Source organism: Chiloscyllium punctatum, chromosome 26, assembly GCF_047496795.1.
Source record: "Chiloscyllium punctatum isolate Juve2018m chromosome 26, sChiPun1.3, whole genome shotgun sequence".
In the NCBI taxonomy this organism is placed as follows: Eukaryota; Metazoa; Chordata; class Chondrichthyes; order Orectolobiformes; family Hemiscylliidae; genus Chiloscyllium; species Chiloscyllium punctatum.
In genome coordinates, this window is record NC_092764.1 from 39,591,789 (window position 1) to 39,618,722 (window position 26,934).

Here is a 26,934-nt window from a genome sequence, read left to right on the forward strand (position 1 = left end):
GACTTGATAAGTACAGCAAGAGACACTCAGGCTCTGAATAGGAGAGTCAAAGTTGAAGTTCCAGTCTCTGGGACATGCCTACAAACCCTTTCCCGGTGGGGACTTGTTGGTTAGTTTCAATCAACTTAACTGTGCAAACTGAAAGAAATAAACCTACTTGGGAGTATCCTTGTTGTATTACATAAATTCAACACTCAAGATTAACAATGGTCGTGCCTGTGGACAAGTTCATAAGGCTGTTCCGTTCTAGTTTCTTAATAATGGATACAGATTAGCATGTAGGAGAAAAAACAATCGAAGGAAAGAGGGGGGAAACAGTGGCAGAGTGAAAATATCACTGGGCTAATAATCTACAATCCAAAGGGACACAGGTTCACTCCTACCTTGGCAGATGGTGGAATCTGAATTCAATAAACTCCTGGAATTAAAAAAGCTGGCCTACTGATGACCATTTAATCATTGTTAATTGTTGTTAAAAGCAAAATCTGCTGTCCTCATCCGGTCAACCCAAGAGAACCACTGCAATATGGTTTACTCTTACTTATCCTCTGAAATGGCCTAGCAAGTCATTCCATTGTAACCAAAACTGCTACAAAACAAAGAATGAATCCAGATGGACTACTCAACTTTGATCTGGATGCCAGATGTAAGCACATCTGTTGGCTCTGCAAAGTTTTTTCCCATCTGGGGGTTTGTCAAAATTGAGCGAACTAACCTACAGGCTAGTCAAGCCATAATCAGAAATAATCATAGTCATGGCATCATACATTATGGTCAATTGCCTAGACACCACCTTCACTATTACAGGATATGTCCTGTCCCACCAGAAGGACATGGTCCAATATATCCCCAACTTTACCACCACCAACAAATATTCCCTTCATTAAGAAGAAGGGAGTTCAACTCATAAGTGTAAAAAAATAAGCAATTTCAAAATATTGTAATATTTCCATCTACATTCTGCCAGAAGCACTAAGCAGATGTTCCATCTTGGCCTTTTCTTCAGGTCTCCAACGTTCATAAATGCCAGTCTGCAGCCCATTCGATTCACTCAATGTGACACCAAGAAATGACTGAAAACAAAGAATACTGAAAAGTCTGTGGGCCCTGACAACATTCCAGCAATAGTATTGAAGACGGACACAAAACTTGTGATCCAGATCCAGCCACACCCCTAGCCAAGCCATTCTAGTACAACTACAACACTGGCTTCTGCCCAAGTATGTGAAAAAGTGCCCATGTATGTCTGGTCCACAGAAAAGTCGCTCCATCACAGCCTTTTGCCAGCTTATCAGCCAACTTTAGTTGGTTAGCAAAGTGGTAGAAGAGGCCATGTACAGTAAAATCAAGTGGCATGTGTAAAGGAATAACCTGCTCATTGGTGCTCAGTTTGGTTTCTGCCAGGGATACTCAGCTCCTCATCTCATTTCAACCTTGAAGCTGAACTCTAGAGGTGAAGTGCCCTTAACATCAAACTAGAATTCGACCAAGTGTACCATCAAAGATATTGAGTAACATTGGATTCAATAGGAATCAGAGGAAAACTCCACTAGTTGGAAGCATACCCGTACATAGGAAGATAGTCATGGTAGTTGGACATCAATCAGCTCAGTTCCAGGACATCTCTGCAGGAATTCTTCAGGATAATGTTCTAGGTCCAACCATCTTTGGCTGCTTCATCAATGACCTTCCCTCCAACATAAGGTTGGAAGTGAGGATATTTGCTCATAACTGTACAATGTTAAGCACCATTTACAACTCCTCAGATACTAAAGCAGTCCATGTTCAAATACAACAAAACCTTGATGGCGTCCAGGCATTATCAACACCCTAAGAGCGCAAAAGGATCATCTATCAACTTACTTTGGCTACAAGTGCAGACCAAGTATTTGGAATTCTGCAGTGAGTAACTTACCACTGTCCCCCGAGTGCTTGTTCACTATTTAAAAAGCACAAGTTAAGAGTGTGATGGAATACTCTCTTCTTGCCTGGATTGATACAGTTTCAAAAACACTCAAGAAGCTTGACACTATCCATGTCAAAACAGCCTGCTTAATTGGCACCATGTCCACCACCTTCATCATCCTCTCCCTTCACTCCCTACAATTCATAATGATATCAGCATGTACCATCCAAATGTTGCACTACATAAAACCAACATGGCTCCTCTGTCAGCTCCTTGCAAATCCTGGACCTCTATCACCTAGAAGGTTAGGGGTAACAGATACATGAGAATACCACCACCAGCAAGTTCTCCTTCAAGCCAGACATCATACTTGAAACTATATCACCATTCTTTCATTATTGCTTGGTCAAAATCCTGAAACTCCCTTCCAAACAGCACTGAGGATCTCCATACACTTCAAGGAAAATACTGATTGAATAAGGCAGCTCACCATGACCTTATTGAGATGATCAGAGATGGGCAATAAATTCTAGCCTTGGTAGTGCAGCCTATGTTCTATGAATGAATAAACAAATTGAGAAAGGAAAATGAAAAAGATGTTTACCACTGATTTGAAAATTACAATGGAAAGTAAAAGATTGTTTTTTCTTGTATTTTACTGCTGCTGCCTTAATATTCTACAGTCTCTTCTTTCTTCATTATCTTTAACCTCTTGTCTTTAGCCAGAAAAATGGCTTCATGAATCTCAATCTTTTTGACAACAATATAATTGTTATTTCAGATTTATCAACAAATAGTGCTGGGTACATTTTAAGAATCCATATTAAATAACAGAGGTAGAGTGTTTCACCTTTATCAGATGTTCATTCCATTCTCCATCCAAGTATCACCTGTGCATGGTGATCTCCAAGTGACAACTCTTTTGTGTAATGTACCTAAATTGTTTGCTCTTTGATATATAGTACCAAAAGGGTGGATGCACTAGCCTTTCTGCTGCTATTTCTCCCAGTGATTACTTCTAATGTCATTTCTGTACACTTTCCCCTGATTGCACTGCAATTCTTAAAGATTTTCCTAAAAGGATTTTTTGATCAGTTTAGTGGGAATGTTCACTTCAGAGTAGGGAGCGTTTGTATTTCAGTGCAGCTCTGACAAGTGCTGCATTGTCAGAGGGGCTGACGTTTGGATGGGATATTAGCCCAAACTCTTACTCCACATTCAGAAGGTCATAAAACATCTTTGGGATTTTCAAAGAATAGCAGTGAGCTTTCCATATTTAAGTTTATTGTTGAAAATTATGTATGATGTTGCATTTCAACTAATTAATATCAGCAAAGTTAGAAATCACACAACACCAGGTTATAGGCCAACAGGTTTATTTGGAAGCACTAGCTTTCAGAGCGCTGCTCCTTCACACTCACACGCACACTCTCTCTCTCATGCACGCACACACATACAAGTCTACGTGCAGAATTATATTTGCAGATATATTCCATTTTGCTCAAAAATGCACAGCTTGCAGGCAGTCAATAGATGTAATATTTTGTAAATTCCACTTTGGAAATAGAACCAGTCTGTCTCAAGATTGGGATATAGACAGACTCTGACCTCACATCTTTAATGCATTGACTGAGCGAAGATGTCACTTTTTGTTATAAAACTTTACGTTATCTCGAGAAGGTGAATTAAAAGAAGTTCTGGGATTTACGTATTATTGAATTGAAACATGCATTCTAAAAGATGAAAGAATTAACAATCCAAGTTTGTTCAATATATTACTATATGTTACTCATCTTTTGCTATAAATTCTGTGTCTTATGATCCTATACTCCACAACCACCTGATGAAGGAGCAGCGCTCTGAAAGCTAGTGCTTCCAAATGAACCTGTTGGACTATAACCTGGTGATGTGTGATTTCTAACTTTGTCCACCCCAGTCCAACACTGGCTCCACCACATCATCAACACCTGCAGACCTTTGATTTGCATCTGCCATGCCTATCTTTTATTGAATTGCTCGGTATGGGACAAAAAAACTAACATTTTACAAAGAAGAAAGTACTCCAGGCCACCTTTTTTTTTGGAAAGCTAAATATTATTGATAGAACAAAGAACAATGAACAATACAGCACAGGAACAGGCCTTTTGGCCCTATAAGCCTACACAGTCACATTTTGCCCTTCCATGCTAAAACCGTCTTCATCTCCAGGATCCGTACCCCTCTTTTCCATTCATATTCATGTATTCGTCCAGGTGCTTCTTGAATGCTACTATTGTGTCTACTTTCACCACCTCCTCTGGCAACACGTTCCAGGCACTCACCACCCTTTGTGTGAAAAACTTGCCTCACACATCTTCTTAAAACTTCCTCCTCACACCTTGAACCTGTGTCCCGTAGTAATTGAGGAGAAAGTGAGGACTGCAAATGCTGGAGATCAGAGCTGAAAATGTGTTGCTGGAAAAGTGCAGCAGGTCAGGCAGCATCCAAGGAACAGGAGAATCGACGTTTCAGGCATAAGCCCTTCTTCAGGAATGAGGAAAGTGTGTCCAGCAGGCGAAGATAAAAGGTAGGGAGGAGGGACTTGGGGGAGGGGCGTTGGAAATGCGATAGGTGGAAGGAGGTCGAGGTGAGGGTGATTGGCCGGAGTGGGGTGGGGGCGGAGAGGTCAGGAAGAAAATTGCAGGTTAGGAAGGCGGTGCTGAGTTCGAGGGATTTGACTGAGACAAGGTGGGGGGAGGGGAAATGAGGAAACTGGAGAAATCTGAGTTCATCCCTTGTGGTTGGAGGGTTCCTAGGCGGAAGATGAGGCGCTCTTCCTCCAACCGTCGTGTTGCTATGGTCTGGTGATAGAGGAGTCCAAGGACCTGCATGTCCTTGGTGGAGTGGGAGGGGGAGTTGAAGTGTTGAGCTACGGAGTGGTTGCAAAATGTTTCAGAGAACACCTCTGGGACACCCAGACCAACCAACCCAACCACCCTGTAGCTCAACACTTCAACTCCCCCTCCCACTCCACCAAGGACATGCAGGTCCTTGGACTCCTCCATCACCAGACCATAGCAACACGACGGTTGGAGGAAGAGCACCTCATCTTCCGCCCAGGAACCCTCCAACCACAAGGGATGAACTCAGATTTCTCCAGTTTCCTCATTTCCCCTCCCCCCACCTTGTCTCAGTCAAATCCCTCGAACTCAGCACCACCTTCCTAACCTGCAATTTTCTTCCTGACCTCTCCGCCCCCACCCCACTCCGGCCTATCACCTTCACCTTGACCTCCTTCCACCTATCGCATTTCCAACGCCCCTCCCCCAAGTCCCTCCTCCCTACCTTTTATCTTAGCCTGCTGGACACACTTTCTTCATTCCTGAAGAAGGGCTTATGCCCAAAACGTCAATTCCCCTAGTAATTGACCCAAGTTCTATTAAGCTGCAATACAACTTTCTGTCCTTGTACTCAATGCACCTTCCAATGAAGGCAAGTATGCCATAAACATTTTTTGCTACCTTATCTACCTGCACTGCCATCTTCAGTGATCTATGGACCTGTGCACCCAGATTCCTTTGCATATCAATTCTCCTAAGGGTTCTACCTTTCACTGTATAATTTCTATCCATACTTGACTTCCAAAATGCATCACATCACATTTGTCTGGATTAAACTCCATCTGCCATTTTTCTGCCCATGCCTCCAACTGATCTATATCTTCTGACAATCCTCCTCACTATCCACAACTCTACCAATCTTTGTATCATCTGCAAACTTACTAATTAGACCAGCTACGGTTTCCTCAAATCATTTACATAGAACATGAATAGTGGAGGTCCCAACACTAATCACTGTGGAACACCACTTGTCGCAGCCCTCCATTCTGAAAAGCATCCTTTCACCCCTACCCTCTGTCTCCTATGACTAAGCCAGTTTTGTATCCATCTTGCCAGCTCATCCCAGTACCATGTGCCTTCACTTTTTGTACCATCCTGCCATGAGGGGCCATGTCAAAGGCTTTTCTGCCATCCATGCAGGCAACAAACACTTTTCTTCATCAATCATCTTCGTCATCTCAAAAAAACTCAATCAAGTTAGTGTGAGGCACTACCTCACCCATACGAAACCACACTGTCTATCGCTAATAAATCCATTTGCTTCTAAATGCATATAGATCTTGTCCCTGAGAATCTTTTCCTGTAATTTCCCTACCACTGACATGAGACTCACAGGCCTGAAATTTCCAGGATTATTCCTGCTACCCTTCTTAAACAAAGGGACAATATTGGTTATTGGCCACTCCTCTGGGACCTCACCTGTGGCCAAAAAGGAAACACAGAGGTCTGTCAATGCTCCAGCAATTTGTTCTCTTGCCTCCCTCAATATTCTGTGATAGATCCCATCAGCACCTGGGGACTTATCTATTTTAACACTTTTTATGAAGTACAACACATCATCCTTTTTAATAGCAACTTGGCTTAGAAATCCAACACTCCCCTCCCTGAGATCATCCTCCACCAATACCTTCTCTTTGGTGAATACTGACACAAAGTATTCATTTAGGACCTCACCTACCTCTTCAGGCTCCACACATGGATTCCCTGCTTTGTCCTCAAGGGGGAAAACCCTTTACCTAACTACCTTCTTACTTTTTATATCTATATAAAAAGCCTTGGGATTCTCCTTCGTCCTGTTTGCTAATGGCTTTTCATGACTCCTTTCAGCCCTTCTAATTCCTTGTTTAGGATGTAGTATGAAAAACAAGATTCAACTCAACAATGTTGTTCCAGTTAACGAGTGGCACTTAAAAGCAGTGTGAGTTGAGAAATCGTGCTGCAATGTTCAAACAAAACCAACTGCACATTTTTGAGAATTCTGCCACAATGGGAGGGCTAGATTTTCTCCAATCCACACTGTTTAAAATTATAGGCAACATAGTGATGGATGTAGAGCCTTTATATATAAGAGAAGGTCTAAGACATAACTTGAAGGAATATGGTTATATTAACGATTCTTCTGCAATTGCCTTTTCGATTTTAATAAAGTATGGAAACTCAACAAATATAGGATTGGCTTTCCTACTAAATCAGTCGGCCATTCTTCCTTAAGACTGTGCTTCAATGTTACTGCTATTATGTACATAAAGTACCTAACAGTACCGTGTTGGTTTTCAGCTTTTACTGGTGGTGCTCAGGGGACAATAGGTGGCATATTTGTGGTGACCATAGACTTTTCCAATTTCAGTGCTGTCATCACAGGAAAAAGCAAACAAAGACCAGGGATTGTGAGAATGGCCAGCAAGCTCAAACCAATCTCATGCACAATACATCTCCGAAGTGACTGTGCTTATCATGCAGCACTGGCAGAGGTGGGCTTCTGCTCATCTAAGCAAAGTGATTTTGTAAAGAAAAGAAAACAAAAAGAAAAATGTTTGTGCCCCTTGATATAATATTAAAAAGCAATATATTCTCTATTGTTATTGTACAGGTATTAGGAGAAAGTGAGGACTGCAGATGCTGGAGATCAGAGCTGAAAAGTATTTTGCTGGAAAAGCACAGCAGGTCAGGCAACATCCAAGGAGCAGGAGAATCGATGTTTCGGGCATAAGCCCTTCTTCAGGAAACAGGTACTGCCAATTTTAACTAAATTAACGTTTTCCCTATAGCAGCTATGAAGTTGGGATCCGAGTTCAAGCCCTGTGAATGGGCAATGGAATGCTTCATGATTAGTGTTTTATGCCTTTGTGAAGCATCTTTGATAAATATTCATAATGCCTAATAATTTTATATGTAAATAGTTGATAGGAATGAAATAATGCCAAAAATGATTTGTGCCATTTGTCACATTTGTTAGAAAGTTGCACAGAGTTGATGATCCATTAAACCCACAATAGTTAATACTACTTATATTTATAAAAAGATATTTTATTATATGACTTAACATTATCAATTTGGTCTCTCACAGTTTTAAAGACACAAAAAGCAACAGGTTCAGAACAGAATAAGTTTATGAATCTTATTAAAAATACTAACAAGCAGGATAATTTAACACATTGAATGGCCCTCTTAAAACTCATAAAATTCACCTAGCTAATACAGGTAATCAATTACTCATAAAGAAGGTCTGGCTCCCAGCAAAATTCACCGTAGGGCGAGGGAAAATTAAGACTGTGAATAGGGCACTGTGCAACGCTGAAGACTGTTTATGCTGTATGATTTTCACTCTACAGTAGAAAAAACAAGACAGATCTGGACTGATGAATAACATTCTGATGACAAATGTGGATTCTTCACCTCAAAGCTGTATTTAAAGATTTTGGCAAGTTTACCAGTTTGTACCAAAGCATATAGCAGTCTAACAAGGCAGATTTATGACCTTAGGACAACACCAAAAGATATGAGATTTTCTACCGTCTCTACAGCTACTGCCAACCACGAACTTGTACATAGATCATCATTAAAGTCTGGCATATCTTTTCCTCAACATCTGATTTAGTTAACAATGTACTGCTATTTGCATGCCGATTTTTCAGGCCTTTCTCTGCAGCTGCTCCTCAGGCTCTGTCACTGTAATATGATAGCAAAAGAGTCAGTAAATGTAATCTTTGTCAAGACCAGGTGTGCTCTTGACTTTTTCTGTTTCATTCCAAGCAATTTTTCTCTCACTAGCTTCATAAGGTTCCATTATAGTCACATCTGGAGCTAACATTCCTTTTAATTATTGGCTAAATTTGCTGTGAATCAACCAAAAATTGTCATCAAAGAAGGGTGCACTGCAATTTTCTGTCTTTATCAAACCTAAATGTCAACAGGGTATACAGTTGCATAATTCAAGCCCCAGTCACACCATTTTGCTGATTTCAATAAATCATCTATAGTTCTAAACTAGGGTCTCTGTATATAACAGACAGCTGTTGGGATTGCAATTACTCCATGGTGTTATGCCAATTTAAATTGTGACGCATGTTGATTTTGAATCATAACAGACAAGAGAAAAGGGAAAATGAAATAAGGAAAAGAGGACTGGAGACGGCTATGATTTAAAAAAACAAACACCTCAAAAACAAATCTAAAAGAAATGACAATATATGAATAGAAAGGTCAGAATAAGTAATGATTGATAATTTTCAAACAAAGCAAAGAATTGTATATTTCAGTGATGTGAACATTACAAAATTTTGATTAACATACCATTGTAACGAGAGCTGTTTTAAGGACCTCATTGTTCTATTGAATCAGAAGCTCAGCTGCCTTTGTTTAAGTCACTTGTGCTAAAGCCAGCACAGGTTTTCACTCCACAAACACCATCTCTGTACATGTTGATATTTCCGAACAAAGAGATGGCATATTGTCATCTGTGTGTCAGTTTCAAATTGCAGAATTTTTGAGCAGTTCAAGTTGATATTTATGGACAAATTAACAGTCACATTCAAGCACTGCTTGTTTCCTGATATAATGGATAAATGCAGATAGTAGGCAAATGCGCAACTATAATGACATTATCCTGAAAACAATGTCATGAAATTTAGGTTGGTCAGTTAATGGAAGCCTTTACTGAGATCAATAAATATTCTAACAGCTTCTTGTAGTAAAATGGGATTTTTAAAAACTCAGTCAACCATGACATCTGAGTAATAAGAGTACACAAATCTGCATGAATTGCCATAATTACTGCAAAAAATGATGTAGAAATAGTACAACAAATATTATAAGGATATTTTGTATTGGCCAAAAGCTGTATCTGTGTCTTTGAAGAAAGAATGTCCATTTTAATTGACCAAATATAACGTAACCAAAATATTACTTCAGTGTTTTGAGGTTATAACTTTAGGAATATCTTTTGAAACAACATCCCCAGCCTATTCATGCTCACTGAGTTAGAAATCCCTTTTCACTTCACTCAGCAATCCTTATTACTTTAAGTGATCAGCATTGGTGTTGTCCAGAGTGTTGCCATTTGATCACAATTCAAATCCATTGTCTTTAAGGCACAAGGTTTGAAGATATTAGCCAGTCTACAAGGCATCACAACACATATAAGTAATACTCTGTGAGAATCACAAGACAAACATGCAAATTTGCATGCATTTAGTACTTAAGGGAAGTGAGAGAGTTCTCATACTCAAGGTAAGACTTGACAAAGGAATGAATACTGAACAAAGCCAGCCTGCAGAGCACCCATCAAGCTTTCATATGGCTTTGAATACACATGACAATCCTGAACTAACATGCTTACATCAACACAGACTTTTTAATACATTTTGTGACTGCGTTGTTGTTTTGAAATAATAAAGCAACTTCTTTAATTTAAGCCTTTGATGAAAATGTCTGAATCTAATGCAACTGAAAGATAGGCTTTACTGGAATTATAATAAATAATATTTTAAGCTAATATACACGTCAAAACAAAAATAAAGTGCTAAAGCAAAACAAGGGCTACACCCAGTCATGCAATATGTTCTTAAGTAATCAGCATTTAACTCTTTCCTGGCATTTATTCTGCTCAGTATGCCATGTTTATGTCTTTTTAACACTGCAGGATTTTGTTCCATCAACCCAAAGAAGAAATAACATAAAACGAAATCAAATATTAGAAATGACAGCCTATGTAAGTGTTGTGAGTAACTTCTGGGCGCGGAGGGAGGGAAATGCAGGCAAGTTGTCAGGCACTATCTGTCAGAGTGAATTAGAAACAATCAACAGAGACTGAAAGGGAAGGTGATTGTTATTAAGGAGCAGGGCTGTGAGCAAGCTACCCAGATGTGGTCATGCATATAAAGGACAGGAAACAGCAGTTTAATTCAGGAAGCACTGGTGAACAGGGCAGCACAAAGGATAAAAGTCTTTTGTCACTAATAAGCTGGAAGTTACTTTGATAACAGCAGGGCTAGCCATGAATAAAGCAGATCTTTCACTAGTATGAAGCATTCATATCATAGGAATATAGTCAAGAATAGGAATTCTCTATGCAAATAATGATCTTGTAACTTGACATACAAAATCGATTCTATATGTGCTTATATTATAAAATAAAAATGATACATTCATAACCTACACAAAATCGTACATTATTCAAACTGTTTTTAAGGTCTTACAAATTCCAGTTAAAGGAATTGATGGGAAGCATAATAGTTTCAGTTGCCAATCCCCACATTCTGAATTTCTCGGCACTCCCAGCACAGTATGTCTCAGGTCCATGCACCTTACAGCTGTATTCATTCCTCTACCTCCATGGATCTCATGTTCCTATCTGAATTGTCAAAACATATACCCACACTCATCCTGTTGCCCCTCACATCCAAGACTCACGGGCACCCTTCACAATGTTGTCCTTTCCTCCTCTGTGCATGTACCATTCCAAACATCACTTTCTTTCTTTGTGTCATTACAGGCAACAGGAAGAGACAGAGATCTAGTTGCAGCTGGCCATCAGGTAACAGATTTCTTGTCAGATGTTGACAATGCATGCCGACTGGCTTCACTGAGAAGGAGATCTTGGTCTAAGAAGCTGCAAGACCTGTTATGAGAGCCTGAAGATCACAAGGCAGTGGTGTGAAGAAGCTAGTAATCACTTAGCAAACTGGGAAAACTCTCTCTGAAAATGATCATGACTTGAACAGCAGCCTTTCATCTGACCATGACTGGAATTCTTCAGTTTCACTTTTCAAGGCTGACTGTTTGATAGTTTCACTGAAGAAGCTCATGTCATTCTGTGCTTGCCCTGGTGGCCTGACAAGGTGCATACTTAACCTTCTAAAACTATCCTGGGATAAACTAGAAGAGTGGGAGACACCAACTTCATGTCAGTTTCAAGGATTTGATCTGCTTTTGTAATCACAGAACTTATATGGTGTGTCCAGTTCAGTTTCTCGACAATGGTAACTGCCAAGTTATCAACAGTGGAAGATTCAGTGATGGTAATAGCATTGTATATCAGGGGAAATAGTTGAATTCTCCCTTGTTTGAGATGTGGGCATCATTGTATACTGCCAACTGTTAGAAAGTTTAGAAGTCAGAGCAGAGTCGTGATTGCTAGTGATGGGACACAGAAAATCAATGATATACAAAAAGGTCATCAGAGGGTTGTGGGCCTGGATAAAGTTACAGAGGTAGTGAGGGGTGGTAGCATGGAAGGGTTTTACACAAGTGTTAGAATTTTAAGTTTAAAGCGTTCCTGGACCAAGAGCGATTGTTCAGGGGGCGTGGGTATAATGGATGAACTGAACTTGGTGTTAGTCAGGATGTAGGCAACAGAATTTTGGATGAGTTCACATTTCCAGAGGATGGAAGGCAGGAGGGCAATCCAAAGGTCATTGTCTAAATCTAGAGGGAACAAAGCCTCTGAATCTTTTCAAAGAATGAAGTCAAACAGAGATGAGGAGAGACCAGGGATGGTGGCAGGTGTAGTTTGGGACATATGGTACCTGCCTGACCTCAGTCACATGGCTCTTCCTAAGCAGCTACACAGCAAAATGGATTTGAATCAATTTCTGCACAGCGAGAGCAATGAGGAGGAAAGGTCATTTTAAGAGAAAATCCCAAAAAATAAATACTTAGGTCAGACATTATACTGGTATAGTTGATTGCCCTCCTATATTAAATAAAAGCAACTCTAACTTTAGAAAACCAATCTTTGTCTAGATAAAATTCACAAATTTAATTCAAAACAATCACTCATTTTTATGAAACCAGCTTCTACAATATTTTATGTGCATCAAACTTTGAACCTGTACAAGTTGCTGCAGATCTACTGCACACAAACTTCCAATCCTGACCACACCACTGCACCACTCCATCAATTTTCAGTGGTATGTGGGAAGCGGATGTAGTTGGAGTAGAATTAGGGTAGATTTCTCCCTTTCCAGTCAGTATTATATGATTCAGTAAGATTCATGGTGCCCAGTTTTCCATCACTTTTCTTACAAAGGAGATAACGTAAAGTATACAGGGGTTTGCAGCTTTCAAGTAAACATAAATTAGTGAGCATTAGGAAAGCATATTACTGGCCATGCGATATATTCGGTGTAGGTGCACATGCTGCACGTACAGCACTGTGGACGAAGCAACCTGGTAGAAATACACAGGAAGTAGGTATCCTTGAGCTGCAAAGCAAAGTGTTAAAGGGCTGCAGTGATGTGTGAGTTGGTCTGAGAGCAGGCATGTTGATGTGGTGAGACTGGTTGTTTGCTGATGCCAATTTGCATAGACAAAGGGGCAAGGAGAATGCTGCCCATATGACTTGCAGGGAGGCTTTCATTGAGAACAATTGGAAGGTGGCCAGGACAAGCAATTGGTGAGCTGACAGCTGACAGGTATCTGCTCTGATTTACCGTGCTGGAAATGTGTCCCATCTAGTTTCTCAGGGAAAGCGAGGAGAATTGGAAGTGTCACCGTTGGGGCTTTAATGAGATGCAGTCAAGTTCCTGATTTTTCAAGTCTCTCCATATTTTCTCACCTTTTCCATCACTGCTTATACCACATCAGGTTAGGGAAAGCTCTGCCATATGATTGCAAGAAAGGAACAGGGTTGTTGGTTACTTTTGTTCTTACAATCAGTCCTGTTAAAGAGAGAACAGCCCTCTGTATGTCATCCTATTAGATCATTAGCCATTTTAAATGCTCTACTTAGTCTGCTAGCATTTTCTCAATGTCTTCCTCCAAACCAATTTGCCTCTAAATTCCCAGTAATTGCTACAGTACCACTCACTATTTGTAAATCGAAGAACGTTTACTGTTAAAATTTAGATAATAATGTAAAAAACAAAGTATTATACATATAAGGACAGCATTTTGTTTTAAAATGTGGCTTGGATTGCATAAATGCATGCTGACCTAATTAGTCCTATTTCTGATCCTCCTTTCATCTGAAGCCATCATTTAATCGTGATTGCCTGTGATATTCAGCTGGCAAAGTTTTCTTTTAAAAGTCTTCCCTCCTTTCCTGAAAATAAGAGATGAGACAATGATCTGGTGATATTATCACTAGACTATTAATCCAGAGAACCCAGTATTTATCTGGGGACCTGGGTTTGAATCCTGTTATTGGCAAATGGTGGAATTTCAATTCAATACAAATCTAGCATCTAACAATGAAATCATTATCAATAGTCAGGAAAACCTCACCTGGTTCACTAGTGTCTCTTAGGGAAGGAAACTGCCACCCTTGCCTGGTCTGGCCTACATGTGACTCCAGACCCACAGCAATGTGGTTGACTCTTAACTGTCCTCTGGGCAATAAGGGATGGGTAATAAGTGCTGGTCTAGCCAGCGACACCCTCATCCTGTGAATGATAAAACAAAAGTAACTCATGGCCAGACAGAGGCCTGAGTAGTACCAGGTGCTCAGCCAAGAAAGACATGGTATACCAAATCCTACCTTCACCTGATGTGCTTGCACATATACTTTGTGGTAATAACAGCAGGCATGTAATGTGACAAAGCTCCCTTGAAATTATCCTGATTGATGTGGCTCAATCCCACCTCACAATGGATCCTTTGGAATATTTTTGACTGACGTTTATTTACTTAATTTATATTTTTAATATAATGACAACTCAAAGAAATGGAGGCCAGGTAATATACATTATAAATCAATTACGAAAAGATATCCTAAAAGGGAAGATAAATAAGTAAATAGCAGATGGATAATGACACAAGGGGTTTGACATGAATGTGTGAGGGGGAGTTTATGTCAAAACATTTCTTGGAGTTCTTTAAGCTGAAATAGAACAGGATTAGGTTGGCTGCTATTTACAGGAATCCACTGAGGCTACCTCCTTTTCTAATATATAAACCATTTTGGATACTGTTGGGGGAGATCACTGTGCAGGGCAAGCAGTCAACTTTACGGGTGCATGATGGGCAAGTACACACAAGAGGGAGGAAGGAGAATGGCAGGTGTATTGTGGTAGTGGATTCAATTATACAGTGAATAGTCAGGGCTTTCTGTAGCTAAGAAAGAGATTCCAAGAAGTTTTGTTGTCTCCCTGCTCCCTATATCAGCGAGGTCACTGAACAGCTGCAGGGCATTCTGAAGAGGGAGTGCAAACAGACAGAGATCTTAGTATATATCAGTACCAATGACATAGGGAGATAAAGGTCCCAAAACCAGAATTTATGGAGCTAGCAGGGAGATTAAAGAGCTCAAATGCAAAGGTTGGTAGCATCTGGATTGCTTCTTGTGAGTATAGAAATAGGAAGTCAGTCCAGATGAATGTATGGCAGGGTAGATGGTGCAGAAAGTAAGGCTTTCAATTTCTGGGAGATTGGGACCATTTCTTGGGGATTTGGAATGGTTGCAATTGCTATCACTGAGACTTGATTGAGAGAGGGACAGAATTGGCAACACAAATTTCCAGGATGCAACATCTTCAGGCAAGGCAAGGAAAAATGTAAAAGACAAGAGGGTATTGCAAAACCAGCTATGATTTAATCTAGGGCAGTACAGTGGCTCAATGGTTAGCACAGTGCCAGGGACCCAGATTTGATTCCACCCTCAGACAACTGTCTGTGTGGAGTTTGCACATTCTCTCTGACTCTGCATGGGTTTCCTCCCGGTGCTTCAGTATCCTCCCATAGAGCAAAGGTGTGTAGGTTAGGTGAATTGGCCATGGAAAATGCAGGGTTACAAGGATGGGATAGGAGGTGGTCTGCATGGGATGCTTTTTGGAGAGTCAGTGGGGACTCGATGGGCTGAATATCTTGCTTCTGCACTGTAAGGATTCTATGAGTGGCCAAATAGCATAGAAGGGCAAAATAGCTTACTCCTGTTCCTACATTCCTAATATTGGTTAGGGAATCAATTACAGCAGTAGAGAGGGATGACATCTTAGAAGGTTCCTCAAATGAAGCCGTTTGGGTAGAACTTATAAACCAAAACAAGGAGCAATCACATTGCTGCTATAGGCCCCCTAATAATTAGGGAGAAATAATAGGGTAGATACACAGGCAAATTTCAAAGAAGTGTAAATGTAATAAGGTGATGATAGTATGGGATTTCAATTTTCCCAAAATTAACTGGGGTATTCATAGTGCGAAATTTTTGGATGGAGTGGATTTCTTAAAATTTTGCCAGGAGAAATTTTTAAGCTAGTTTGTAAAAGGTCCTACAAGAAAGCGGGTGATCTTGGGCTTAATTTTAGGTAATGAAGATGGGCAAATTACTGGCATAGTAGTGAAGGAGCTTTTTGCACACAGTGATTATAACTCAACAGATAGACAGGATTGAAGAAAGAGAAAAAGGGAGGCTATTGGCATATACTAAGACCTCCAAGTAGCAAAAGCCCCAAAGGAGTCCAGAATGTGCAAGGGGAAGCTTAAAAGGAAGTTAGGAGAGTAAAAAGGAAGCAAGAAAGAATAATGGCAGGTAAAGTAAAGGAAAATCCTAAGTTATTTTATAAGTGCATTAAGGATGAAAGGATAACTTGAAATAAGGGCCCATCAAAGACAGCAGTGGTAATTTGTGTATAGAGCCAGAGGGCATAGGCTGAGTTCTAAATGAATATTTTGGGTCAGTTTTCACGAGTGAAAGGGATGATGTGGGTACAGTAATCAGGGAGTACAACTGTGATTTCAGTAAAGATGTTGGCATAGTCAGAGAGGATGTTCTGAGTCTAGCAAACTCAAGAATAGATAGGTCTCCAGGGTCAGATGAAATGTAACTCAGACTGTTGATTGAGCTGAAAGAAAATAGCATGGGTGCTGGCAATAATTTTCAATACCTCTCTCACCACAGGAGAGGTGCCATAGGACTGGAGGACAGCCAATGTGGTGCTGTTATTCAAGAAGGGAACAAGGAATAAATAAGGAAACTACAAGCCAGTCAGGCTAATCTCAGTGGTGTGGAAAATATTGGAAGTAATCCCAAGGGATTGAATTTTTTTCTAGTTGGGTTCTACAGGCTCCTCAAGTGAAGCCATTTGTGTAGGACTTATGAAGAAATTTTAAAATATTGTTCTGTACTACGGTCTAAATGAACAAATAAAGCTGTTCTAAAGGATAGCAAGGAGGCATTGTTCAATGATTTGGTCTGCCTTTTTACTTGCAACAGTTAATGGAATCATTTCATACTGCTCACAATAAGTCATAATAAATCTATACTTTGATTGTAGTTCACTGTTTCTGAAAAACATAATGTACTATGTTGCTCAGCAACTGGAACATTCTGAATGAAAACATATTTTTAACAGAGTGCTTTTATCTGAAAGTCACCTTTGCAAGGATACTAAGTGATTCCAAGTTGGACCTTGTGTTTGAGTAGTTCTTAAATGACACAGTCTTACCTAAAATAACCTGTAGCCCACAGAACGCTACAATATTTTCAGCAAAACACATTGCTCTGGTTATATGTAAAGGGAGCGCCAAAGATGTCAACTCTGCAGAAGCAGATTTACATATATAGCTGACAGCAAGGTAAAAAGGCCATCATAGAAATGACAGCACTCTGATGTTGATGAAAACTCAACTGGAGCTACATAAATCTTGAAATTATGCTCTACAAGACAATTGTAAGAGCAGTTAAAACATTTATATTAAGTTCCTTTGTTCACAATTCAGCAGAGATTAAATATTTTAATCTTATTTTAAACAAACAAATGGAATCCCATTTAAGTAGCAGCTCGGGAACTTAAAATGAACATGTTCAACGTTCATAAATTAAGCTTTGTGCAGTGTAATTTCAAGGCCTGCATTTTAGGCTGCATAGGAGGAGTGCCCATTATTAACTGTATGATAATGCAATGATGCTGTTTACATGAACCTATCACTGTGTGATGCATTATCAAGTGAACAATCTGTAAATAGGATCAGCTTGCTGTTTAATGCAGCTGGGTCCACAATACACCAGTGTGAAACATTGGGATTGCGGTGTTATTGCCTGCACTAGTGCCACACAGTTCATGGCAGTTACAATGCACCTTTGGGACTGGATTTTAGCAGATGTCAGCATAATACCAGTCCCAAAGCGTAGGATATGTGAGGTGTTATTAGTTAATTGTCATTTGTCTCATGAGGCAAATCCTAAGCATTAAAAATCCGCACTACCAAACTAAAGATACTTTAATATACAGTGCATGTTGCTGATTACAGGCATAAAGTAGTGCACTGATAAAAAAAAGTGGGTGGAGGGGGCTCTGAGGATCAGGTGGTATTAGTGATGCATCCTTATATGATTTTAGCCAGCAGCTACCATTTGAATGTAAGAATGGCGAGTAGATTCTCTCCATTTTTCCAATCAAATTGGAGCTCCTTTGCATCCAGCGAAGCTTGACTGTTGTGCTGGCAACAGCTAAAGCAAACTGGGGAATGGTTCATGGAAGTTACGGGTCTCCATTTGTACATCACTCTCCAGGGATCCATCCCAGCAATGTATAAGTGTCCTAAGATGACAGGTCAACTTCTTCTCCTCACCTTTAAAGGACAAGCCATTAACACATTCGGTGGCTTTTGTTATGTGACACTGGGTCAGTAACGGGTGAATAATGAGTCATGCTTGCAGACAGGAGGTTGTAAGGTCATCTTTAGATCACTGGAGTGCACTGTAGTGGCATAAAAATATTTATAAAGGAAACTGCAGGAATTTAGAAGTTTAGTGGCAGAGAATGGCTGGAATCTACTTTGCTTTTAAAATAAAATTAATTTTTATCAGACTTATTCTTAAGTGGAAAACCCTGTAACTTTATTCCCTTATGGTTGTGGTTTACAAATATATGAATCTTTCAAGTCGCTGATGGTAATATAATCAGGTTATAAATGGCATTTTTATTTGGAATACTCCTAGCCCTTGGAGAGCCAGACTCCCTGTGGATTTCACATATAATCTAATAATATACACTACTTCAATTGGGCAATTATAATCTTTTCAGAAATAGGAAAAACAATGGCTCCTGATAATTTCTTGAAAGAACATTCGGGTAAAGAGGCAAACTGTTGTTTAGTCCCAATTTATTTGTAATGATTTGCATGATATCATGTAATCCAATGGGATGAACAAATGTTGCATGGATTCAGCGGCACATATCAAGGAAATGATTTTGTGACTTTGTATCGACTGGTGCTGTGTTTATACTGGGACCAGGACCCAATGGAGTAATCTGAGCTCACAGCTCATATTTGTTTAATGTATTATGTTATTTCTGTTTGAACTGTTTCCATCGAATGGCGTGCTTTTCTTGGCACTTTTCACATTGATGTTAAACTTGTGCAAAAGTGTACAGCCGTAAATATCAGTATTCTTTATGGGTTACATCAGGAAAATTGTCCACAATGTTTAAAGGCTAGAAAGCTGTGACTACCAAGAAGATTGATTCAACAGCAAGCCAACCTACAAAATGTACTAATTTGAATCAAAACCAGCAGGACACTCAACCCTAAGTTGGTTCTGTTCTAATGAAAGATGCCTAGCTGAAATGTCAACTCCCCTGCTTCTCTGATGCTGCATGACCTGCTGTGCTTTTTCCAGCTCCACTTTGTTTAGAACTGGCATTGACTGACACATAGCTGCCTTACTTACATTGGCAAGTAGACATTAGATATTAAACAAAAGAAAACCATAGAACCACAGATGCTGGAAATCTAAAACAAAAAAAATTCTGGAGAAATTCAACAGATCTGGCAGTATTTGGACAGGGAAAGTAGAGTTAATATTGTTTCAGCAATTTCTGCTTTTAGTTCAGACATTGAATGTTATTCTGCACCAAGTTTGGGTAAACTGGTAGTAATTGAACAGAATAGCAGTTCAGATACAAGTTCTTCTAGTCATGTAAATTTATGCAAGAATTTGTAAGAAATATCTATAATCCTAGTAGATTTTGTCCCAAATGCACTGATTGATCAATTTAAGGGGCATGTCAGTTGTTGGATTTATTTGGTGGGAGCACATTGAGTGCATGAAAGGCTGGATCACATAATAGCAAGGCAGCATCGGGAGAAGTAAAAAAAACGTTAGCTGAAAGTAAGGGCGTGCAGCAACACAGTTACTGGGGCAGACTTTTCCCATAAGAGATAGGATGGGATTTGATGGGAGGGATGAGATGCTTAGAAGGAAGGAAGGAATGGGATGAGAGGGTTCAATAAGATTATGGAATGGTTCAATTGGATTATGAAAATGGCAGGGTCAATTCTTTTTTTAGAACCTATTTTTTAGAAACTAATTTGTGCTCAAATTAACATTTCACTGGACTTGAATGAAAGAGTTTTAGTAAAGCTTTCAGATAAATTGAAAAGAATTAGCAGTGATTCTATCGAGGAATAAGATGACACTGGTCCATAGCCTTCAGGGTTTCCACTGTTCAACTCCAATGGGTGTGCCACTGCACAAGTTTAAATGCAAGGAAGGAGGAGTTATAATGTTGCTATAAGACTTGAATCCTAAACAATGATGTTGTCATGAAAGATGATTGATAGTTAAGAATGTGTTATTTTGGTAGATACTGAAGTTAGAACAGGCAGATTTTAGTTCTGAGAAAGGGTCACCGGACCCAAACCATTTAACTCTTGATTTCTCTGCACAGATGTTGCCAGACCTACTGAGTTTTTGTTTTTGTTTTAGATTTCAAGGAACTAGTGTTTATTCTCAAATGATATTGAACTCATCAACTTAAGCCTACTTTTCAACATAGGAAAAATACAATTCCCAATTAAACTTTCATATTCTATAGCTATAAAAAAAAACACCCAGATACTTGACAAAATTTGTATTTATATTCCCAGGTCTGTTTTGTTTAATACACATGTAAAACTCTACATAGAACATTTTGTAAAATGATTCCTTTGATTCTGTTAAAGTAGATGGTGAAAACATGTTACTAAAACATTCCTGTTTCAACAAAAGCTAATTTGACTGCAAATGTTTTGTGTGGCTCTGCCTGGTGGTTTGCTAAAATATACTGTATTGGTAGTTAAAAATATGAGCCCTTTGTATAAGGAAGTTGTAGGTGGGGGGGTGGTGGGGGGAGGGGGGAGGTATGCATTTTTAATAAGTTAAAATCTCAGTATGAATTTGTGAGACCAGGTGCTAAAGTGATAAGGTAGATCCAGTCCTGAAAGAGTTAAATGTGCAACTCTATGAGACAGATATATATTTGCAAAGCAACAACAGATTCTATTCAATGGAAAACAGAATTCTAGTGCAACAGATGGCCACCAGCAAATGCTGGTCACTTGGTTCAAATTGCCAAAGAACACTTGGGTTGCTGAAATTGCCAATAAGGCCTTTGGTTAACAGAATAGTGCAAAAGAAGCAAAAACAGTAGCGCATACTGCATTGGTTTGAGTTTCATCATTGGTTTACTGATGTTAGAAAACTCACCGACAGCAATTGTTTGCCAGCCAAAATCAGGAAAGAAACTCAACCCTCACAAAAACATCTCCAAGATTGACATAACGGTGAAGGAAAGAAGCTCCCTAGAAATGATTGCTAAAATTCAACTAATTGGCTTGCATCTTCGCAATACTCTTATGTTACAGAATCTCAAAATATTTTGACAATTGCTAAATGTATTTTTTTCAAGTTCCAGATATTAATTTGGAGTGATCAATCTCCTAACGAGAAGTGGTTAAAAGTCACATTAGAAGCCAGAAAGTTTTTTTTAAAAATGAGTTTTCAGAATAAGATCACGGCCAAAATGATTGTTGTTAATTACTGGGATGAGTAATTGCGATTTAAAAAAATGATCGCAGCTGTGTTCCAGAATTCAGCCTCAGGACTTTTTCTTTTATCAAAGATGTATGTGTAAGTTGGCAATGACAAATACGAATACTTGCCCAGGATGTTTTTGTTATCCAAGGTTCTGCATTAAATTTGTAATCTGGGTATTCATAAGAAGTATTTACCCACAGTTATCTAACCTTCTCTAAAAAAAATACAAAACTTTCTGTGAATGCAATATCACATAACTCTCTTTAGGCACATTAAATCTGATGGGAAACAAACTCATTTTCTACATATTCAGCCACATGCATCACCCACTCAACCGTTAACATTACAACTGCAGGAAGGAAAATGTATTTACCTCAGGTTTGGGACATGTAATGAAGACTTGACATTTGATTAGTGAGACATGGGGATTTTAATCACCATTGTCATATGCATGGGATTTGAGATTTTACATTACTGTTCTCAGTGATCCTAGAGCTGACAATACTCCCAGTCAAATATCTATTACACATACTGGACATTTAGTCTGTGTTTTCATGAACAATCTTGCTGTCAATAAAAATTCCAAGACAAAATGCACAGGACATGTTTTAAATTAAGCTACACAAATACAATGACATATTTTCTTCAAAAATATGTGGACCTTAATTTGCACAACCAATTTATCCACTTGGATCATGTGGCGACCCATTGGGATCCCCTTTTCCAAGTGACTACTGAACTGAATGCTTGAATGAAGCTCAGCAAAAAGTTGAGGAGGAACAACTTCTCTTCCAATCAGCACTTGTTTTTCCAACCTTAATGACTCGACATTGATTTGAATAAATTGTTTTCCCTCAACATTACATGAAAGAAATAAATTCAAGTGAAAGTCACAGAACTTAGGCTTTCTCTTCAGAGCATTGGATGGGTAATTTGAAATGGTTGAAGTATTGCTATATTTTGGATATTGATTGTGTTGCTGCTCTAATCAAGGTATAAAAGTAACATTTATTATTCGGAGTATATAATATCCTCAGCTAAATCTCCTTTTGTTGTGAAAGTTTTTTTGCAGTAACTCTGAAGAAGCTTCTTCGCTGCTGAGATGAATGTGGACAGATCTTTTCTTTTGTATGTTCTACAATGAAAAACAGATGCTTGCTGATTTAGGGTGTGCAGGTGGTGACAGAAACTCCATCGGTGCTCTGTGCATGCTGTTAGACAATGAACAGCTGTTTCCTTGCTCTAGTATCAGGTCCAAGTGTAAGTCAGTGTTCTAGTACAAGTTCCCTGCCACAGAACGGTAAGATATCAAATAGAGGAGTTAAGTATCATTCCTTTTATATCAGGCAGCATCTCTTCTTCATTTTTAAAATCAATTTTCCTAAACTTAAAATAGCTCACCGTACAGATCTGTGCCAGATGAATTGCCGTAAGTTCTACAGAACCTTTACAAGAAAAATGAAATGCTAAGACAGGATGCAATTATTTATTCTGCATTGGATTCTGATATCTCATATAAAAGGATAGAAGGTGTGGAATTCAAGTTTAAGAACAGAGACACTGCAATTCAAGAGCAACAATGTTCAGGTACAAGACCCTGGTGACTCAGGATTGAATTTTAATCGTGACTTAGTTATTAAATGGGCTTCTCCGAAGAGAAACTGTCCTTATTGGTAAGGTTATTTTGTAAAAGGTGCAAAATGTGGAAATAATGAATTTACTTTTGTGTGCTTTCAGGATTTATGGAACAACCTTCAGACAAAACCATCTAGATCAAAGATGAGAGGTGAAGGGAAGCAATGGGAAGGAGGGAAATAAAATCAAAGGTGTAAAATCCTATGAGAATCTTCTTGTCTGTTAGTAATGTCTGTACGACATATACCTGCCATTATAAATATTATTTGTAATCTGAAGATTGGGCCGTCAGACTGCATCTTCAGTACCAGGGGGTTCAGTTTTAATCAGTGCTCAGCTGCATTAACTTGGCACAACTTATTTTGATTTAATGGAATATATCAACTTCTTTTTACAAAGTGAACCTCTTGCCGCCCCTCAACCCACGTATCTTCGAATGAGGGGAAGCAGCCAAGTCTGATCCAAGCTTGATCCACTTGAGTATGACAGTTTAAATGTGCCACAGAATTTATTACGCCAAGAGAAAAAGTCTAAAAATATCGCTTACAGAGCTTCTGTTAGTACAGATTTGATTCTGTTTCTATTTAAAATATCAGCTGAAATTCTATTGTGAAGTACAACATTTAATTGTCAAAATCATTTTCAGTTTTTATGTATCTGTGATTACTGCCGTAAATCAACTCATTGCAACTAAAAATGTAAAACAGAAAGTTGGGCCTTCTCTTATGAGCAAATTCAGAGTTTTCCACAAAGGTTCAACTTAAAAACTGAGCTTTGATTAAAAACTGTTTTCCAGTTTGTCCATTTTGTCCACACCAGCCACAGCTTTCAGAACAGTTATTGATGTATTTGTCATCTCCAGCGTTGACTATTTTAATGACCTCCTGGCAAACCTCCTAACCTCCATACCTTTGGTCCTTAAAACCCATCCTATACCAGGTACCCATTATCCATGATGCATTTGAGTGCTGGGTTACACAGTGGGGTTTATGGTCTGCATGCTGTTATCCATCCATTTATCACCTCCAGTACAGAATATTCCAATTAACTCCTGATTAACCTCCTATCTTTCATCCTTCACCCACACTGTTCATTGTACTCTATCTTGCACCAGGTTCCCCTTAAATATCAACTTCATGCATGCTGTTCTATATTGGCTCATAGTCCCCAGTTGCATCAAACTTAACATTCTCATTCCTCTGCTCAAGCTATTCACGGTCTCACTCTCTCCCCATCTTTGTAACCTGCTCCAAACTGACAACCATCCAAGTAATCTGCATTCCTCCATCCCTAGCCTCTCATACTCACCCCAACTCCTACTCTTCCTACCAATACCAGCACTAGCCTATTACTTAAGATTTTGAATTCCTTCCATTAACCTCATATCTTCTCATTCTCTCTTTAAAATCTAGCTCTTTGGACAAGATTTTAACCATCTCTCCTGAAAGCTCCCTCTTTGGTTAATTCTTGTCTGACTGTATCTCTGGAAAGCATCTTTGGACAACTTTTCATTAATTGAGCTATCTAAGAGCTGGTTGTTAGTGTTGTTTTTATCAATTAATAGGAGAAAGTGAGGACTGCAGATGCTGGAGATCAGAGCTGAAAAATGTGTTGCTGGAAAAGCGCAGCAGGTCAGGCAGCATCCAAGGAGCAGGAGAATCGATGTTTCGGGCATGAGCCCTTCTTCAGGAAGGCATTCCTGAAGAAGGGCTCATGCCCGAAACGTCGATTCTCCTGCTCCTTGGATGCTGCCTGACCTGCTGCGCTTTATCAATTAATAACTTGGACAACTTGGGAAATATATTTTTAAAAATATTTTCCTCACAGCATTGATGGCAGACCGATTGTCCTGAGCAGTTTGCCAGTTGCATAAATTTGAACCTGACACTTTCCACATTATAGAAAATGCATCTGATAATGCTTGCAAAAGAAAAAGAAGTTTTGAACTTGAAGCCAAAGGTACAAAACAGCATAAAACTACATTACAAAATTAGACAGAAACTGATTGTAAGGCATTAAGTTATTGAAAAATGGGACAATTGATTAGAAAATACTTCACTTACCTTTAATCTGAAGTGGCAGCTATATTCACATGGGCTATCTCAACATCAGCTAACAGCTAAAATGTACATAAAAGAAATCCTCCCTGTCATGCTGTGGCTCACGTAATAAAATGTATCATATTTCATTTCCACACAATCCTCATTTTGCACCAAGCTTTGTTTGCTTACAGCATGCACACGTGCATGCATATCTCCTCATATTTATATATGTAAGATCGTATGTATTCATTTTTAAAAAGTAAAGATGTCTTACCTTAGTAAATGAACTGCATACTTGTTTTAGGACTGTTTGGCTAGTTGGCAAACACCACAGAGTTTAATAGCTGAGCTTTGCACTGAAAGGTTGTTGAGAGGGGTGTTCCACTTCCCTATCATAAAAAGAAAAATACATAAAGATATGATGTAAAGTGAACTGCAACAAATTCTCCAAATCACAGCTATATTCAGAGGTCAAGGAAATTCAACTGAAAAGGTTAAAGATGAAATAAAATCTAGCAAGTGAGAATGAAAATCTATCCTGAAGCAAGGCCACTGGTGACGTGTTCTAGACAAGAAGCTAAATACTGCATAGCACTGGGATCTTTCATTTTCATCAAATCAATAAAAGCTTATATTTATCAGGATTCCAGGCAGCTGCCATTTCTGACAGCCTCCACTTTATTCCCCATCTCTCGTGTTAAATCAGGCTAAAGACTATAAAAGAAGTAACCTTCTATGCTACTTACACCTGAAGAAACAGTTCCATTAAGAGCTTTCTTTTTTTATATGGTAGAAGCAGGGTCTGATATCATTATATTAGCTGGATCTGTTAAACCTCTTTGTTCTTCTTCCCATGCTGCAACCTAATGCCACCCAAAAACTAGCAAGGGGATTTTTAGACAAAAGTGAAAGTACTTTTATTTTCCAGTCATACTCTAGTAAAAAGGAAAAGCTTGCTGCTAAAACAGTGGCCATTCTAATCATCTACACAACAATATTTGCTATCAGGCATTCTAAATAGATTATCAGCAGTCCATCTGTGTCATTATTGATTTATAAGGCTTTAAGCTGCTTTCGAATGGAAGCTTTCCCACTAAGGGGCTTCTTGTACAAATCAGAGCCACACTCGGATACAGCAGTCTTTGCTCAAGCTGCAAAAAGATTGTACTTGAAACACAGGCATGCAGACCACAAATTTAGATGCCATTTATTCCTATTCTTTTTCCAATGATATCAAAGTGGATGCACAAGTCATCCACATCCAAGTTATTTACATAAATATGTTACTAGTGTATAAAACAGGCATCATTAACATATGAATACCATATGCAAATGATAAAGGCAGAGCAGATGTTAGTGCATGTAATTGACCTATATGTGAATTGCTTCTGAACTCCATACTGTATTAATACTCCACACAGTAACTAGATATAGCCTAAAAAGTGCATCTTTGAAACACTACACTAGAAATGAACCTGACAGGGTCCCAAAGATGTTAAAACAAGGTCACTGTCACCACTGTATTTCGCTGTCATCTGCATTCTGTTTCTTATAGATGACATCATCATGTGGCTGTGTAAATCGATAACTTAATAGCATTTGGAAAATGCTGCAGTCTGGAGCAGGTTATAAAGAATGTCCCAGTTTTATTCCTTTTGTAGCCAAAATGTCATATGTCTTAAACTCAGGTCCTTGCATGAATGCACAGTGGAAAACAGATGCCATTTTTTTAAC

General features: G+C 39.0%; 1 protein-coding gene across 17 annotated transcripts in view; it reads right to left on the reverse strand.

Moving 5' to 3' along the window:
• The window catches only part of znf536 (zinc finger protein 536), a 597,614-nt gene that overhangs the window by 348,174 nt on the left and 222,506 nt on the right, over positions 1-26,934 (reverse strand). For 16 of the 17 annotated variants that reach the window (XM_072596176.1, XM_072596180.1, XM_072596174.1 and 13 more), the window contains one exon: positions 25,475-25,589. The gene's annotated coding sequence lies outside the window, so the exon portion shown is untranslated. Of the gene's footprint in view, positions 1-25,221; positions 25,240-25,474; positions 25,590-26,934 lie in introns of those variants that run through there. The other variant, XM_072596181.1, reaches the window with a different exon arrangement.